The sequence below is a fragment of the Hyperoodon ampullatus genome (assembly GCF_949752795.1).
Source record: "Hyperoodon ampullatus genome assembly, contig: SUPER_X_unloc_1, whole genome shotgun sequence".
In the NCBI taxonomy this organism is placed as follows: Eukaryota; Metazoa; Chordata; class Mammalia; order Artiodactyla; family Ziphiidae; genus Hyperoodon; species Hyperoodon ampullatus.
This window is the reverse complement of record NW_027641097.1, coordinates 4490578-4508704: the sequence shown is the minus strand read 5'-3', so window position 1 is coordinate 4508704 and position 18127 is coordinate 4490578.

Here is an 18127-nt window from a genome sequence, read left to right as displayed (position 1 = left end):
TGGAGCATTGTGTTGGCAGAGTTTATGGAGCATTCTGATTTCATTGTGATGACATTAGCATCAATCATTATGATGATGGGCATGGTTCATTGTGATTACAGAATTCATGGTGCATTGAGATGAAAAGTGGCATGGAGCATTTTGATTACAGTTGTCTTGGAGCATTGTGATGACAAGGGCATGGAGCACTGTGATGAGAAGGCCATGGAGCAGATTTATGACATGCGTCATGAAGCTTTGTGATGACAATAGCACGGTGCATTGTGATTACAGGGGTCTTGGAGCATTGTGATGACAAGGGTCATGGAGCCTTGTGATGACAAGGCCGTGGAACATTGTCATGACAGGGGTGAGGGAGTATTCTGATGACTAGTGATGGAACATTTTGATATCAGTGGTGAGAGAGCATTTTGATGAGAAGTACATGGAGCATTGTGATGACAAGTTTTATGGAGCATTCTGATGACAAGTTTGTGGAAAATTTTGATAACAAGCGCATGGAGCTTTGTGATAACAAGGGTCATGGAGCACTCTGCTGACAAAGGCATGGAGCATTGTGATGGCAAGGGTCACAGAGCACTGTGAATGAAAAGTTCATGGAGCATTATGGTGACAAATTTCACAGAGCCCTCTGATGACGAGGGCGTGGAACATTTTGATGCCAAAGGTCATGAAGCATTGTGATGACTGGAATCACGGAGCATTGTGATGACAAGGGCATGGAGCATTGTGATGACAGGGGCATGGAGCATTGGTCTGACAAGTTTCATGGATTATTGAGATTACAGTGGGCATAGCGCATTGTGATGACAAGGGCATGCAACATTGTCATGGGAAGGTCATAGAGTACTGTGCAGACAAGTGTCAGGGAGCATTGTGATGACATATGTCTTGGTGCATTGTGATGACAATGGCATGGAGCATTGTGAAGCCAAGTGTCATGGAGGATTGTGATGACAAAGGTAATGGATCATTGTGATGCCAAGGGCTTGGAGCTGTTTGATGACAATGGTCATGGAGCACTGTGATGACAAGGGCATGGAGCACTGTGATGACAACGGCCATTGAGAATTTTGATGGCAATGTCGTGAAGCACTGTGATGAAAAGCACTTGGAGCTTGCTATGACAGTGGTCATGGAGCATTGTGATGACAAGTGCATGGAGAATTGTGATGACAAGATCATGTAACCTTGTGATGAGAAGTGTCATGGAGCATTGTGATGGCAAGACCGTTGAGCACTGTGATGAGAAGACCATGGATAATTGTGATGTCGAGCGTCATGCAGCACTGTAATGACAAGGGGCATGGAGCATTGTCATGACAAGGGTCGTGGAGCATTCTGATGACAAGCTTGTGGAGTAATGTGATGACAATGGCATGGAGCATTGTGATGAAAAGGGCATGGGGCATTGTGATATAAAAGGCATGGAGGCTTTTCATGACAGCATTCAAGGAGCATTCTGACGACAAGTGTCAGAGAGCATTGTGCTGACAAAGGTCATGGAGTATTGTGATGACAGGCATCATGGAGCGTTGTGATGACAAGTGTTGTGGAACAATGTGATCACAAGTGTTTGGAGCGTTGTGATGACAGAGGTCATGGATCATTTTGATTTCAAGGAGCACGGAGCGTTGTGATGACAGGGATCATGGAGAATTGTGATGAGAAGATCATGGAGCATTGGGCTGAAAATATTCATGGAGTATTGTGATGACAGTGGTCTTGGAGCACTGTGATAACAAGGGCATGGAGCATTGTGATGAGAAGGCCATGGAACATTCTGATGACATGTGTCATGGATGTTTGTGATGAAAAGGGGAATGGAGCATTGTGATTACAGGGTTCTTTGAGCATTGTGATGAAAAGGGCATGGATCATTGTGATGAAAAAGGCATGGTGCCTTGTCAGGGCAGGGTTCAAGGAGCATACTCTCGACAAATGTCAGGGAGCATTGTGATGACAATTGTATTGAGCATTGTGATGACAAAGTTCATGGAGCATTGTGATGAGAAGACCATGGTTAACTGTGATGAGGAGCGTCATGGGGCATTGTGATGACAAGTGTTATGGAACATTGTGATCACAAGTGTTTGGAGCATTGTGATGAGAGAAGTCATGGAGCATATTGATTTCATTGTGATGACAATAGCATGAATCATTATGATGATGGGCATGGTGCATGGGATGACAGGGTTCTTGGAGCATTGAGATTAAAAGGGGCATGGAGCATTGTGATTACATGGGTCTTGGAGCATTGTGATGACAAGGGCATGGAGCATAGTGAATGAGAAGTCCACGGAGCATTCTGATGACATGCGTCATGGAGCTTTCTGATGACAATTGCATGGAGAATTGTCATTACAGGGTCTTGAAGCATTGTGATAAAAAGTGTCATGGAGTCTTGTGATGACAAGGCTGTGGATCCTTGTGATGGCAGGTGTCATGGAGCACTGTTATTGCAGGGGGGATGGAGCATTGTGATGACAAGGGCATGGAGCATTGGTCTGAAATGTTTCATGGATTATTGTGATGAGAGTGGGCATGGAGCATTGTGATGACAAGCGTCATGGAGCTTTGTGTTGACAACGACATGGAGCAATGTGATGAGAGGGTTCATGGAGCATTGTGATGACAATGGCATGGAGCATTGTGATGCCCAGGGTTATGGAGCTTTGTGATGACAAATGTCATGGAGCATTCTGATGACAAGGGTGACGTGCATTGTGATGAGAAGGGCAGGGAGCATTGTGATGACAGGGTCATTGAGTAATTTGCTGAAAAGGGTCATGGAACATTTTGATTACAGTGGTTATGGATTATTGTGATTTCAAGGGTCGTGGAGCTTTGTGATGAAAAGTGTCATGGAGCATTTTGATGACAGGGGTTATGGAATATTGTGATGTCAGGGGTCATCGAACATTGTGATGATAAGTGCCTGTAGCATTTTAATGACAGGGGTCATGGAACATTGTGATGACAGGGGTGATGGAGTATTGGAATGAATAGTGATGGAACATTGTGATATCAGTGGTGAGAGAGCATTTTGATGAGAAGTGCATGGAGCGCTGTAATGACAAGGTTTATGCAGCATTGTGATGAAAAGGATGTGGAGCATTGTGATGACAGGCACATGGCGCGTTGTCATGACGTGGGTCATGGAGTACTGTGCTGAGAAGCGCATGGAGCATTGTGATGACAAGGGTCATGGAGCAGTGTGCTGAGAAAGGCATAGAGAATTGTGATGACAAGGGTCACAGAGCATTGTGATGAATAGTTCATGCAGCATTGTGGTGACAAAGGTCACAGAGACTTGTAACGACGAGGGCATGGACCATTTTGATGAGAAAGGTCATGAAGCATTGTGATGACTGGAGTCACAGAGCATTGTGAGGACAGGGGTCATGGAACATTGGTCTTACAAGTTTCATGGATTATTGTGATGACAGTGGGAATGGCGCATTGTGATGACAATGGCACGGAGCATTGTGATGACAATGTCATGCAGTATTATGAAGACAGGTGTCAGGGAGCATTGTGAAGACCTAACTCATGGCCCATTGTGATGACAATGGCATGGAGCATTGTGATTCCAAGTGTCATGGAGGATTGTGATGACAAAGGTAATGGAGCATTGTGATGACAAGGGCTTGGAGCATTGTGATGACAAAGGTCATGGAGCACTGTGCTGACAAGGGCATGGAGCATTGTGATGACAAGGTTCAATGGAGCATTGTGCTGAGAAAGGCATGGAGCATTGTGATGACAAGTGTAACAAAGCATTTTGATGAAAATTTCATGGAGCATTTTGGTGACAAATGTCATAGAGCCTTGTGATGACGAGGGCATGGACCATTGTGATGACCAAGGTCATGAAGCATTTTGATGACTGGAGTCATGGATCATTGTGATGACAATGGCATGGAGCATTGTGATGACAGTGGCATGGAGCTTTGGTCTGACAAGTTTCATGGATTATTGTGGTAGCAATGGGCATGGCTCCTTGTGATGACAAAGGTATGGAGCATGGTGATGACAACGTCATGCAGAATTGTGAAGACAGGTGTCAGGGAGCATTGTGATGACCTATGTCATGGACAATTGTGATGACAATGGCATGGAGCATTGTGATGCCAAGTGTCATGGAGGATTGTGATGACAAAGGTAATGGAGCATTGTGATGACAAGGGCTTGGAGCTTTGTGATGACAAGTGCCATTGACAATTTTGATGACAAATTCGTGAAGCATTGTGATGACAAGCGCATGAAGCTTGCTATGACAGGGTTCATGGAGCATTGCAATGACAAGGGCATGGAGAATTTTGATGAAAAGAGCATGTAAAATTGTGATGAGATTTGTCAAAGAGCATTGTGATGACAAGGACGTGGAGAATACTGATGACCAGGGCATGGAGCATTGTGATGGCAAGACTGGGGAGCATTGTTATGTGTAGACCATGGATAATTGTGATGACGGGCGTCATGGAGCACTGTAGTGACAAGGGGCATGGAGCATTGTGATAACTGGTGTCATGGATCATTGTGATGACAGGGGTCATGGAGCATTGTGATGACAATGTTCATGGAGCATTCGGACGACAAGCTTGTGGAGTATTATGATGACAATTGCATGGAGCATTGTGATGAAAAGGCCATTGAGCATTGTGATGACAAGGGCAAGGAGCAATGTGATGAGAGTGTTCATGGAGCATTGTGATGACAATGGCATGGAGTATTGTGATTCCAAGGGTCATGGAGCTTTGTGATGACAAAGGTCATGGAGCATTTTGATGACAAGTGTGTGGTGCATTGTGATGAGAAGGGCAGGGAGAATTGTGATGACAGGGTCATGGAGCAATTTGATGAAAAGGGTCAGGGAACATTTTGATGACAGGGGTCATGAAACATTGTGATATCAGGGGTCATGGAGCATTGTGATGATAAGGGCCTGTAGCACTGTGATGACAGTGATCAGCGAGTATTGTAATGACTAGTGATGGAATATTGTGATATATGTGGTCAGGGAGCATTTTGATGAGAAGTGCATGGAGCAATGTGATGACAATTGTTATGGAGCATAGCAATGATAAAGATGTGGAGTATTGTGATGACAACGCATGATGCATTTTGATGACATGGGTCATGGAGCATTGTGATGAAAAATGTCATGGGGCATTTTGATGACATGGGCGTGGTGCATTGTGATGAGAAGTGCAGGGAGCATTGTGATGACAGGGTCATGGAGCAATTTGAATAAAAGAGTCATGGAATATTTTGATGACAGGGGTTATGGAATATTGTGATGTCAGGGGTCATGAAGCATTGTGATGAAATAGGTCTTGGAGCATTTTGTGACAGGGGTTATGGAACATTGTGATGTCAGGGGTCATGGAGCATTGTGATGATAAGGGCATGTAGCATTTTGATGACAGGGGTCATGGAACATTGTGATGACAGGGGTGAGAGAGTATTGTGATGACTAGTGATGGAACATTGTGATATCAGTGGTGAGAGAGCATTTAGATGAGAAGTGCATGGAACATTGTGATAAAAATATTTATGGAGCATTTTGATGACAAGGTTGTGGAGCATTGTGATGACAAGTGCATGGCACATTGTGATGTCATGTGTCTCGGAGCATTGTGTTGAGAAGCACATGGAGCATTGTGATGACAAGGGTCATGGAGCATTGTGCTGACAAAGGAATGGAGCATTGTGATGACAAGTGTTACAGTGCATTGTGATGACGAGGGGATGGACCATTGTGTTGACAATGGTCATAAAGCATTGTGATGACTGGAGTCAAGGAACATTATGATGTGAGGGGCAATGGAGCATTGTGATTACAAGGGCATGGAACATTGTAATGACAGGGGCATGGAGCATTGGTCTGACAAGTTTCATGGATTATTGCTATGACAGTGGGCATGGAGCATTGTGATGACAGAGGTCATGGACCATTTTCATTTCAAGGACCATGGCGCATTGTGATGACAAGGGCATCAAGCAATGTGAACCCAAGTTTCATCGAGGATTTTGATGACAATGGGAATGGAGCATTGTGATGACATTTTCATGAAGCATTTTGCTGACAAATGCATGGAACATTTTGATGACAAGGGTTATGGAGCACTGTGATGACAAGCGTCACTGAACATTGTGATTACAGGGGTCATGGAGCATTGGGATAACATGGGCATGGATCATTGTGATGACAAGGGTCATGGAGCATTTTGATGACAAGAGTCCCAGATCATTGTGTTGTCAGGGGAGATGGATCGTTGTGATGACTGTGGTCATGGAGCATTGTGATGACAGGGGTCATGGAGCATTGTGATGACAAGGGCATGGTGAATTGTGAATGAGAAGGCCATGAAGCATTCTGATGACATGCGTCATGGAGCTTTGTGATGACAAGGGTATGGAGCATTGTGATTACAGGGTCTTGGAGTATTGTGATGACAAGTGTCATGGAGTCTTGTGATGACAAGGCCGTGGAAACTTGTGATGGCAGGGGTCATGGAGCATTGTTAAGACAGGAGTAATGGAGCATTGTGATGACAAGGGCATGGATCATTGGTCTGAAAAGTTTCATGGATTATTGTGATGAGAGTGTGTATGGAGCATTATGATGACAAGGGCAAGGTACACTTAGATACATGGGTCATGGAGGATTGTAATGACAAGGGCATGGAGCATTGTGATGAGAAGGGCATCGAGCATTGTGATGACAAGCGTCTTGGAGCTTTGTGATGACAAGGGCATGGAGCAATATGATGAGAGGCTTCATGGAGCATTGTGATGACGATTGCATGGAGCATTGTGATGCCAAGGGTCATGGAGCTTTGTGATGACAAAGGTCATGTAGCATTTTGATGACAAGGGAGTGGTACATTGTGACGATAAGCGCATGTAGCATTGTGATGACTGGGGTCATGGAACATTGTGATGAAAGGGGTGAGGGAGTATTGTGATGATTAGTGATGGAACATTGTGATATCAGTGGTGAGAGAGCATTTTCTTGAGAAGTGCATGGAGTATTGTGATGACAAGTTTTATGGTGCATTGTGATGACAAAGATGTGAAGCATTGTGTTGACAAGCGCATGGCACCTTGTGATGACATCGGTCATGGAGCAGTGTGCTGACAAGCTCATGGAGCATTGTGATGACAAGTGTATTGAGCATTGTGATGACAAATGTCATGGAGCATTGTGATGAGAAGACCATTGATAATTGTGATGACGAGCGTAATGGGGCATTGTGATGACAACTGTTATGGAACATTGTGATCACAAGTGTTTGGAACATTGTGATTACAGAGGTCACGGAGCATTTTGATTTCATTGTGATGAAAATAGCATGAAGCATTATGATGATGGGCATGGATCATTGTGATTACAGGGTTCATGGAGCATTGAGATGAAAAGGGGCAAGGAGAATTGTGATTAAAGGGATCTTGGAGCATTGTGATGAGAAGGTCATGGAGCATTAGGCTGAAAATATTCATGGAGTATTGTGATGGCAGGGGTCATGGAGCATTGTGATGACAAGGGTCATGGAGCTCTGTGATGAAAAGCGTCATGGAGCATTCTGACTACAGGGGTCAAGGAGCATTGGGATGACAGGGTTCATGGGGCATTGGTCTGATAAATTTCTTGGATTATTGTGATGACAGTGGGCATGGCGCATTGTGATAAAAAGGGCATGAAGCATTGTTATGACAAGGTCATAGATTATTGTGAAGACAGGTGTCAGGGAGCATTGTGGTGACATATGTCATGATCCATTGTGATGACAATGGCATGGAACACTGTGATGCCAAGTGTCATGGAGAAATGTGATGACAAATATAATGGAGCATTGTGATGACAAGGGCTTGGAGCCTTGTGATGACAAGTGTTATGGAGCATTGTGATGACAAGGGAATGGATCATTGTGATGACAAGTGTCATGGAGCATAGTGATGACTGGGTTCATGGTGCATTGTGAAGAGAAGGTCATGGAGCTTTGGGCTGTAAATATTCATTGAGTATTGTGATGACACGGGTCATGGAGCATTTTGATGACAAGGGAATGGAGCATTGTGATGAAAAGGGTATGGAGCATACTGATGAGAAGGCAATGGAGCATTTTGAAGACATGCTTCATTAAGCATTGTGATGACAATGGCATGGAGCAATGTGATTACAGGGGTCTTGGAGTATTGTGATGAAAAGTGCAAGGATTATTGTGATGAAAAATGCATGGAGCCTTGTCATGACAGGTTTCAAGGAGCATATTGACGACCATTGTCAGGGAGCATTGTGATGACAAGTTTATTGAGCATTGTGATGACAAAGGTCATGGAGTATTGTGAATAAAATACCATGGATAATTGTGATGATGAGCGTCATGGGGCGTTGTGATGACAAGGGTTATGGAACATTGTGATCACAAGGGTTTAGAGCATTGTGATGACAGAGGTCATGGAGCATTTTGATTTCATTGTGATGACAATAGCATGAAGAATTATGATGATGGGCATGGTGCACTGTGATGACAGGGTTCATGGAGCATTGAGATGAAAAGGGGCATGGAGCATTGTGATTACAGGTGTCTTGGAGCATTGCGATGACCAGGTCATGGAACATTGTGATGAGAAGTTGAAGGCGCATTTTGATGACATGCGTCATGGAGCTTTGTGATGTCAAAGGCATGGAGCATTTTGATTACAGGTGTCTTGGAGCATTGTGATGACAAGGGTCATGGAGCCTTGTGATGAGAAGGCCGTGGAACATTGTAATGGCAGTTTTTATGGAGCATTGTTATAACAGGGGTAATGGAGCATTTTCATGACAAGGGCATGGAGCATTGGTCTGAAAATTTTCATGGATTATTGTGATGAGAGGGGGCATGGGGCATTGTGATGACAAGGGCACGGAACACTGTGATACATGGGTCATGGAGGATTGTAATGACAATCCTTGGAGCTTTGTGTTAAGAAGATCATCGAGCCTTGTGATGAAAAGCATCATGGAGCTTGTGATGACAAGGACATGTAACAATGTGATGAGAGGGTTCATGGAGCATTTTGATGACAATGGCATGGAGCATTGTGATGCCAAGGGTCACGGAGCTTTGTGATGACAAAGGTCATGGAGGGTTTTGATGACAAGGGCGTGGTGTACTGTGATGAGAAGGGCAGTGAGCATTGTGATGAAAGGGTCATGGAGCAATTTGATGAAAAGTGTCATGGGATATTTTGATGACAGGGGTTATGGATCATTGTGATGTCAGGGGTCAGGGAGCATTGTGATGAAAAGGGTCATGGAGCATTGTGATGACAGGGGTCATGGAACATTGTGATGACAGGGGTGAGGGAGTATTGTGATGACAAGTGATGGAACATTATGATATCAGTGATGGGAGAGCATTTTGATGGGAAGTGCATGGAGCATTGTGACAACAAGGTTTATCAAGAACTGTGATGACAAGGTTGTGGAGCATTGTGATGACAAGCACATGTCGCATTGTGATGACACAGGTCATGGGGCATTTTGTGGACAAGCGCATGGAACATTGTGATGACATGTGTCTTGGAGCTTTGTGCTGACAAAGGCAAGGAGCATGGTTATGACATGAGTAAGAGAACATTGTGATGAAAATTTCATGGAGAATTGTGGTGACAAATGTCACAGAGCCTTTTGAATATGAGGGCATGGACCATTGTGATGACAGGGGTCATGGAGCATTTTGATGACTGTGGTCATGGAGCATTGTGAAGACATTGGTCATGGAGCATTGTAATGAGATGGTCATTGAGCATTGCGCTGAAAATGTACATGTAGTATTGTGATGACAGGGGTCATGGAGCATTGTGATGACAAGGGAATGGAGCACTGTGATGACAAGGTCCTGGAGCATTGTGATGAGAGGACCATGGAGCCTTGTGATGACAAGTGTCATGGAGCATTCTGATGAAATGGTGAATGGAGCATTGTGATTACAGGGGTTTTGTAGCATTGTGATGACAAGGGCATGGAGCATTGTGATGCGTAGGCCATGGAGCATTCTGATGACATGCGTCATGGAGCTTTGTGATGACAATGACATGGAGCATTGTGATTACAGGAGTCTTGGAGCATTGTGATGAAAAGGGCATGGATCATTGTGATGAAATTGCATGGAGCCTTGTCATGACAGGGTTCAAGGAGCATACTGATGAGAAGTGTCAGGGAGCATTGTGATCATAAGTGTATTGAGCATTGTGATGACAAAGATCAAGGAGCATTGTGATGAGAAGACCATTGATAATTGTGATGACCAGCCTCATGGTGCATTGTGATGACAAGAGTTATGGAACATTGTGATCAGAAGGGTTTGGAGCATTGTGATGACAGAGGTCATTGAGCATTTTGATTTCATTGTGATGACAATAGCATGAAATATGATGGTGTTGGGCATGGTGCATTGTGATGACAGGGTTCATGGAGCATTGAGATGAAAAGGGGCATGGAGCACTGTGATTACAGTGGTCTTGGAGCATTGTGATGACAAGGGCATGGAGCATTGTGATGAGAAGGCCATGGAGCATTCTGATGACTTGCGTCATGGAGCTTTGTGATGACAAGGGCATGGAGCATTTGATTAGAGGGGTCTTGGAGCATTGTGATGACAAGGTTCATGGAGGCTTGTGATGAGAAGGCCGTGGAACTTTGTGATGGCAGTGGTCATGGAGCATTGTTATGACAACGGCACGGAACACGGTGATACATAGATCATGCAGGATTGTAATGACAAGGACATGTAGCATTGTGATGAGAAGGGCATCGAGCGTTGTGATGACAAGCCTCATGGAGATTTGTGATGAAATGTGCATGGAGCAATGTGATGAGAGTGTTCATGGAGCATTGTGATGACAATGGAATGGAGCATTGTGATGCCAAGTGTCATGGAACTTTGTTATGACAAAGGTCATGGAGCATTTTGATAACAAGTGCGTGGTGCATTGTGATGAGAAGTGCAGGGAGCATTGTGATTACATGGGTTATGGAGCATTGTGCTTACACGCGCATCGAGCATTGTGCTGACAACGGTCATGGAGCATTGTGTTGACAATGGCATGGAAATTTGTGATGACAAGGGTCAGAGAGCACTGTGATGAATAGTTCATGGTGCATTGTGGTGACAAAGGTCACAAAGCCTTGTGTGACGTGGTCATGGAACATTGTGATGACAAATGTCATGAAGCACTGTGATGACTGTAGTCACGGAGCATTGTGATGACAGTGTACTTGGAGCATTGTGATGCCAAGGGCATGGAGCACTGTGATGAGAAGGCCATGGAGCATTCAGATGACATGTGTCATGGAGTTTGTGATGACAAGGGCAGGGAGCATTGTGATTACAGGGGTCTTGCAGCATTGTGATGAAAAGGGAAATGATCATTGTGAATAAAAAGGCATGGAGCCTTTTCATAACAGGGTTCATGGAGCATACTGATGACAAGTGTCAGGGAGCATTGTGGTGATAAGTGTATTGAGGATTGTGGTGACAAAAGTCATGGAGCATTGTGATGATTAAACCATTCATAATTGTGATGACGAGCGTCATGGGGCATTGTGATGACAAGCATTATGGAACATTGTGATCACAAGGGTTTTTAGCATTGTGATGAGAGATGTCATGGAGCATTTTGAGTTCATTGTGATGGCAATAGCATGAAACATTATGATGATGTGCATGGTGAATTGTAATGACAGGGTTCATGGAGCATTGAGATAAAAAGGGGCATGGAGCACTGTGATTACAGGGGTCTTGGAGCATTGTGATGACAAGGGCATGGAACATTTTGATGACAAGATTCCCAGATCACTGTGTTGTCAGGGGTCATGGAGCGCTGTGATGACAGTGGTCATGGAGCATTGTGATGACAGGGTCATGGAGCATTGTGATGAGAAGGTCATGGAGCATTGGGCTGACAATATTCATTGAGTGTTGTGATGGCAGGTGTAATGGAGCATTGTGATGAAAAGGTAATGGAGAATTGTGATGACAAGGTTCTGGAGGATTGTGATGAGAAGACCATGGACCCTTGTGGTGAAAAGTCTCATGTAGCATTCTGATGAAAAGGGGCATAGAGCATTGTGATTACAGGGTTCTTGGAGCATTGTGATGAAAAGGGCATGGAGCATTGTGATGACAGGGGCATGGAGCATTGTGATGACTGGAGTCACGGAGCATTGTGATGACAGGTGTCATGGAGCACTGTGATGACAAGGCCATGGAGCATTGTGATGACAGGGACATGGAACATTAATCTGACAAGTTTCATGGATTATTGTGATGACAGTGGACATGGCGCATTGTGATGACAAGGGCATGGACCATTGTGATGACAAGTGTCATGGAGCATTTTGATGACAAGAGTCCCGGATCATTGTGTTGTCAGAGGTCATGTAGGGTTGTGATGGCATTGGTCATGGAGCATTGTGATGACAGGTGTCAAGGAGCACTGTGATGAGAATGTCATGGAACACTGTGCTGAAATGTTCATGGAGTATTGTGATGACAAGAGTCATGGAGCATTGTGATGACAAGAGAAAGGAGCATTGTGATGACAAGGTCCTGTAGCATTGTGATGAGAAAACCATGGAGCCTTTTGATGACATTCTCATGGAGCATTCTAATGAAAATGGGCATGGAGCATTGTGATTACAGGGGTCGTGGAGCATTCTGATGACAAGGGAATGATGCATTGTGATGAGAAAGCCATGGAGCATTCTGAAGACATGCATCATGGAGCTTTGTGATGACAAGGACATGGAGCATTGTGATTTCATGTGTATGGAGCCTTGTGATGACAAGGGTCATGGAGCCTTGTGATGACAAGGCTGTGGAACATTGGGATGACTGGGATCATGGAGCATTATGATGACAAGAGCCGTGGAGCATTCTGACATAAGATATCACTTATGAAGGAAATGTAAACATGGCTACACATGAACAGAATAAGGAAAGAGAACAGAGTCTCACATTTAGAAAACTTGCTTATGCTTGCTTAAGGGGAAAGGAGAGGTGGGGAGATGAACAAAACCAGTGTTTGATATTAGCACAGGTACCGTTGCATAATCCAAATACAGAAGAGACAAGACCTACTCCTTCCTCAGTAAACGGGACTCAACAGCCTTATTCCCGCAGAGGAATATATCTGACTAGTAAGAGTCTTAACACCTATGTATTGATATGTCTCCATAAGGGAATCAAGTCTGTCTAGACCGGCATAAACACGTCAGTGAAAATCAGCTCAACCACATTATATAAATTAATTTCAAAAACAAAACAAAAAAAACAGCTAATTCTAACACAATTCCTTCAGGTGTTCTGATGAAACCTGGAATGACCGTATCTAAAATGGCAGCTGGATGAGACATAAGGCTGGACACTTGGGACTGAGAGGATTGGTGAGATTGGATGAGAAAATGCAGACCGTTTAAAGCAATAATGCATGCCACCGATTCCACGGGTCCCAAGTCGACAGGTAAAAGGGAATATCACTACAGTTATAACATGTAGGGGAAACGTAGAGAATGGACACACTGTGAATACGAAAGGATTCTAAAACTCAACTAATAGTCCCTATCCTGGTGCTCCAGTTTGAGTTTCCAACTGCTTTACTATCAATCTCCCAACTTGGAGAGACAGACCCTTTAACCTCCTGGTTCGCACAGGTTGCCAATTTGGCAGAGGATGAAAGGGAAGAGGGAGAACCAATGAGAGACTAGCTGTTAGGCATTTGGACGGGCACATGTCACTCTAATTTCCCGTCAGGAAGAAATATTAACCAAAGTATCAGTCACCCGCCAGGAACCAGTACAGGTCCTCAACCAAAATTGTGGATTTGCTGTCAGCTTACAAAAAACGAGTTGAGAAATGGACATCTGGGGCACAGCAATTCAAAAACTGGCAGTGTAATGAACGACAACTATCGTCCAAAAATCTTTTGAGGGATGGCAATGAGGCTGACTTGAAAACGAGGCCCAATAGCATGAAACAAATTTCAAGAGGTACTTTGGAATGGCCTTTTAAGCACAGCAAGAGGGGCTCATTGTTGATAATGATGCACTTGGCCAAAAAGTGCATATGAGTTTTCTCCAGAATATATTCAGGAGAAAATGCATATGCCCTTTTTGGCCAAGCAAGCAAGCGGGCAATGCAAATCTGCACTACAAAGAAGTATCACTTCCCACTGGAAAAAAGGGACATCTGCAAAATGTGTAAAAACTAGAAAGGCAACACAGGCCCTGGAGAACAGGGAGCCTAGTTATGCTGATGGGCGGGATGTAAATTGCCAACTGCCTCTCTGGAAGAATGCATTGTGTTCCCCCAAAAAAGTAAACAACAGAGCTACAGAGCCAAGTGCACTTCCAGTCTAGGGAATATACCTTGGGAAAACTGAAAATCAATAAGACAGAGCCACCCCAAAATTTAGGGCTGCACTGCTTACAAGAACCTCAACTTGGGTACACCTGAAATATCCCAGGAAAGACAAAAATGGTTCAAGAAATTGTGGTACTTACGTACGACTGAATATCTCTCAGCCATGAAATCAATGTCATAAGGCCAGTAGCAGCAAAATGAGTGGATTCAGGTATGATGATTCTAAGGAAAATAAGTCACAGATAAAAAGAAACTTATCATAAGATATCACTTATGAAGGTCCTGTAAACATGGCTACACATGAAGTGAGTTAGGAAAGAAAACAGAGTTTCACATTCAGAAAACACCCTTATGCCTTCTTAAGGGGGAAGGAGAGGTGGGGTGATGCATAAAACCAGAGATTGATATTAGTACAGGTACCGTTCCAAAATCCAAATACAGAATAGAAAAGACCTAAACTTTCCTCAGTTAAAGGAACTCAAAATCCCATATTTGCCGCAGAGGAATATATCTGACTAGTAAGAATCTTAAAACCTATGTATCGATATGTCTCCATAAGGTAATCAAGTGTGTCTAGACAGGCATAAACATGGCAGAGAGAATCAGCTCAAACCCACTAAGGAGGTATTTCAATAACAAAACAAAAAAGCAGGGAAATTCTTTAAAATTCCTTCAGGGGCTCTGATGAAACCTGGAATGACACTATCTACAATGACAGCTGGATGTGGCATAAGGCTGGACACTTGGGACTGAGAGGATTGGTGAGATTCAGTGAGCAAATGCAGACCATTTAGAGCAATAATCTGTGGCACACATTCCAAGGGTCCCAACTCTCCAGGTTGAAGGGAATATTACTACATCTATAACATGTACGGGAAACCTAGAGAATGGACACAGTGTGAATATGAAAGGTTTCTAAAACTCAACTAATAGTCCCTTTCCTGGTGCTCCGATTTGAATTTCCAAATGCTTTACTATCAATCTCCCAACTTAGAGAGACAGCACCCCCTTTAACCTCATGGTTCTCACATGTTGCCAATTTGGCGGAGGATGAAAGGGAAGATGGACAACCAAAGAGAGAGTAGCTGTTAGGCATTTGGACGGGCACATGTCACTCTAATTTCCCAGAAGGAAGAAGAATTAACCAAAGTCTCAGCCACCTGCCGGGAACCAGTATAGGTATTGAACCAAAATTTTGGATTTGCGGTCGGCTCACAAAAAACAAGTTGAAAAATGGAGCTCAGGGCCACAGCAATTAACAAACTGGCAGAGTAATAAAGGACAACTATAGTCCAAAAACCTGTTGAGGGAAGGCAACCTGGGGAACTTGAAAGCGAGCCAGTATAGCAGGAAACAGATTTCAAGAGGTACATTGGAGTCGCGTTTAAAGCACAGGAAGAGGGGCACAACTTCGAAAATGATGCACTTGGCCAAAAAGGGTGTATGTGTTTTCTCCTGAATATATTTAGGAGAAAACACAAACGACCTTTTTGCCCAAGCAAGCAAGTAGGCAATGCAAATCTGCCCTACAAAGAAGTATCACTTCCCACCAGTCAAAAGGGACATCCGCAAAATGTCTAAAAACCAGAAAGGCAAGACAGGCCCTGGAGAACAGGGAGCCTAGTTATGCTGATGGGCAGGATGTAAATTGCCAACTGCCTCTCTGGAGGAGTGCATTGTGTTCCCTCAAACAAGTAAATACCAGAGCTACAGATCCAAGAGCACTTCCAGTCTAGGGAATATACCATGGGAAAACTGAAAATCAGTAAGACAGATCCACCCCAATATTTATGGCTGCACTGCCTACAAGAACCTCAATTTGGGTTCACCATAAATATCCCGGAAAGACAAAATTGGTTCAAGAAATTGTGTTACTTAAGTAAGATGGAATATCCCACAGCCATGAAATCAATGTCATAAGGCCAGTATCAGCAAAATGAGTGGATTCAGGTATGATGATTCTAAGTGAAATAAGTCACAGAGAAAAGGAAACTTATCATAAGATATCACTTATGAAGGTCCTGTAAACATGGCTACACATGAACTGAGTTAGGAAAGAGAACAGAGTCTCACATTTAGAAAACAATCTTATGCCTGCCTAAGGGGGAAGGAGAGGTGGGGTGATGCATAAAACCAGAGTTTGATATTAGTACAGGTACCTTTCCAAAAACCAACTACGAATTATACAAGTCCTACACTTCGTCAGTGAAAGGGACTCAAAACCCCATATTTCCCGCAGAGGAATATATCTGACTAGTAAGAATCTTAAAACCTATGTATTGATATGTCTCCATAAGGGAATCAAGTGTGTCTAGACTGGCATAAACATGGCAGTGAAAATCAGCTCAAACCCATTATAATAAGGAATTTCAAAAACCAAACAAAAAAATATGGAAATTCTTTACAATTCCTTCAGGGCCTCTGATGAAACCTGGAATGACCCTATCTTCAACGACAGCTGGATGTGGCATAAGGCTGGTCACTTGGGACTGAGAGGATTGCTGAGATTGGGTCAGCAAAAGGAGACCATTTAAAGCAATAATGCGAGGCACACATTCCAAGGATCCCAACTCTCCAGGTTGAAGGGAATATTACTACAGCTATAACATGTACGGGAAACTAAGAGAATGGACACACTGTGAATACGAAAGGTTTATAAAACTCAACTTATAGTCCCTCTCCTGGTGCTTTGGTCTGTATTTCCAACTGCTTTACTATCAATCTCCAACTTGGAGAGACAGCCCCTTTAACCTCCTTGTTCTCAAAGGTTGCCAATTTGGCAGAGGATGAAAGGAAAAATGGAGAACAAATGAGAGAGTGGCTGTTAGGCATTTGGACGGGCACATGTCACTCTAATTTCCCGGCAGAAATAAGAATTAACCAAAGTCTCAGCCACACGCCGGGAACCAGTATAGATCCTGAAGCAAAATTTTGGACTTGCAGTCAGCTCACAAAAAACGAGTTGAAAAATGGAGCTCAGGGGCACAGCAATTCACAAACTGGCAGAGTAATAAAGGGCAACTATCGTCCAAAAATCTGTTGAGGGAAGGCAACGAGGCGGACTTGAAAGGTAGCCAGAATAGCAGGAAACAGATTTCAAGAGGTACATTGGAATCTCCATTAAATCACAGGAAGAGGGGCACACTTTCGACCATGATGCACTTGACCAAAAAGGGTGTATGCGTTTCCTCCTGAATATAATCAGGAGGAAATGCATACGCCCTTTTTGGCCAAGCAAGCAATCGGGCAATGAAATTCTGCAGTACAAATAAGTATCACTTCCAAGCGGTCAAAAGGGACCTCTGAAAAATTTTTAAAAAACAGAAAGGCAAGACAGGCCCTGGAGAACAGGGAGCCTAGTTATGCTGGTGGGCAGTATGTAAATTGCCAACCGCCTCTCTGGAGGAGTGCAATGTGTTCCCTAAAACAATTAAACAACAGAGCTACAGAGCCAAGGGCACTTCCAGTCTAGGGAATATACCTTGGGAAAATTGAAAATCAATAAGACAGAGCCACCCCAAAATTCAGGGCTGCACTGCTTACAAGAACCTCAACTTGGGTGCACCATAAATATCCCAGGAAAGTCAAAAATGGTTTAAGAAATTGTGGTACTTACGTACGATGGAATATCCCTCAGCCACAAAATCAATGTCATAAGGCCAGTAGCAGCAAAATGAGTGGATTCAGGTACGATGAATCTAAGTGAA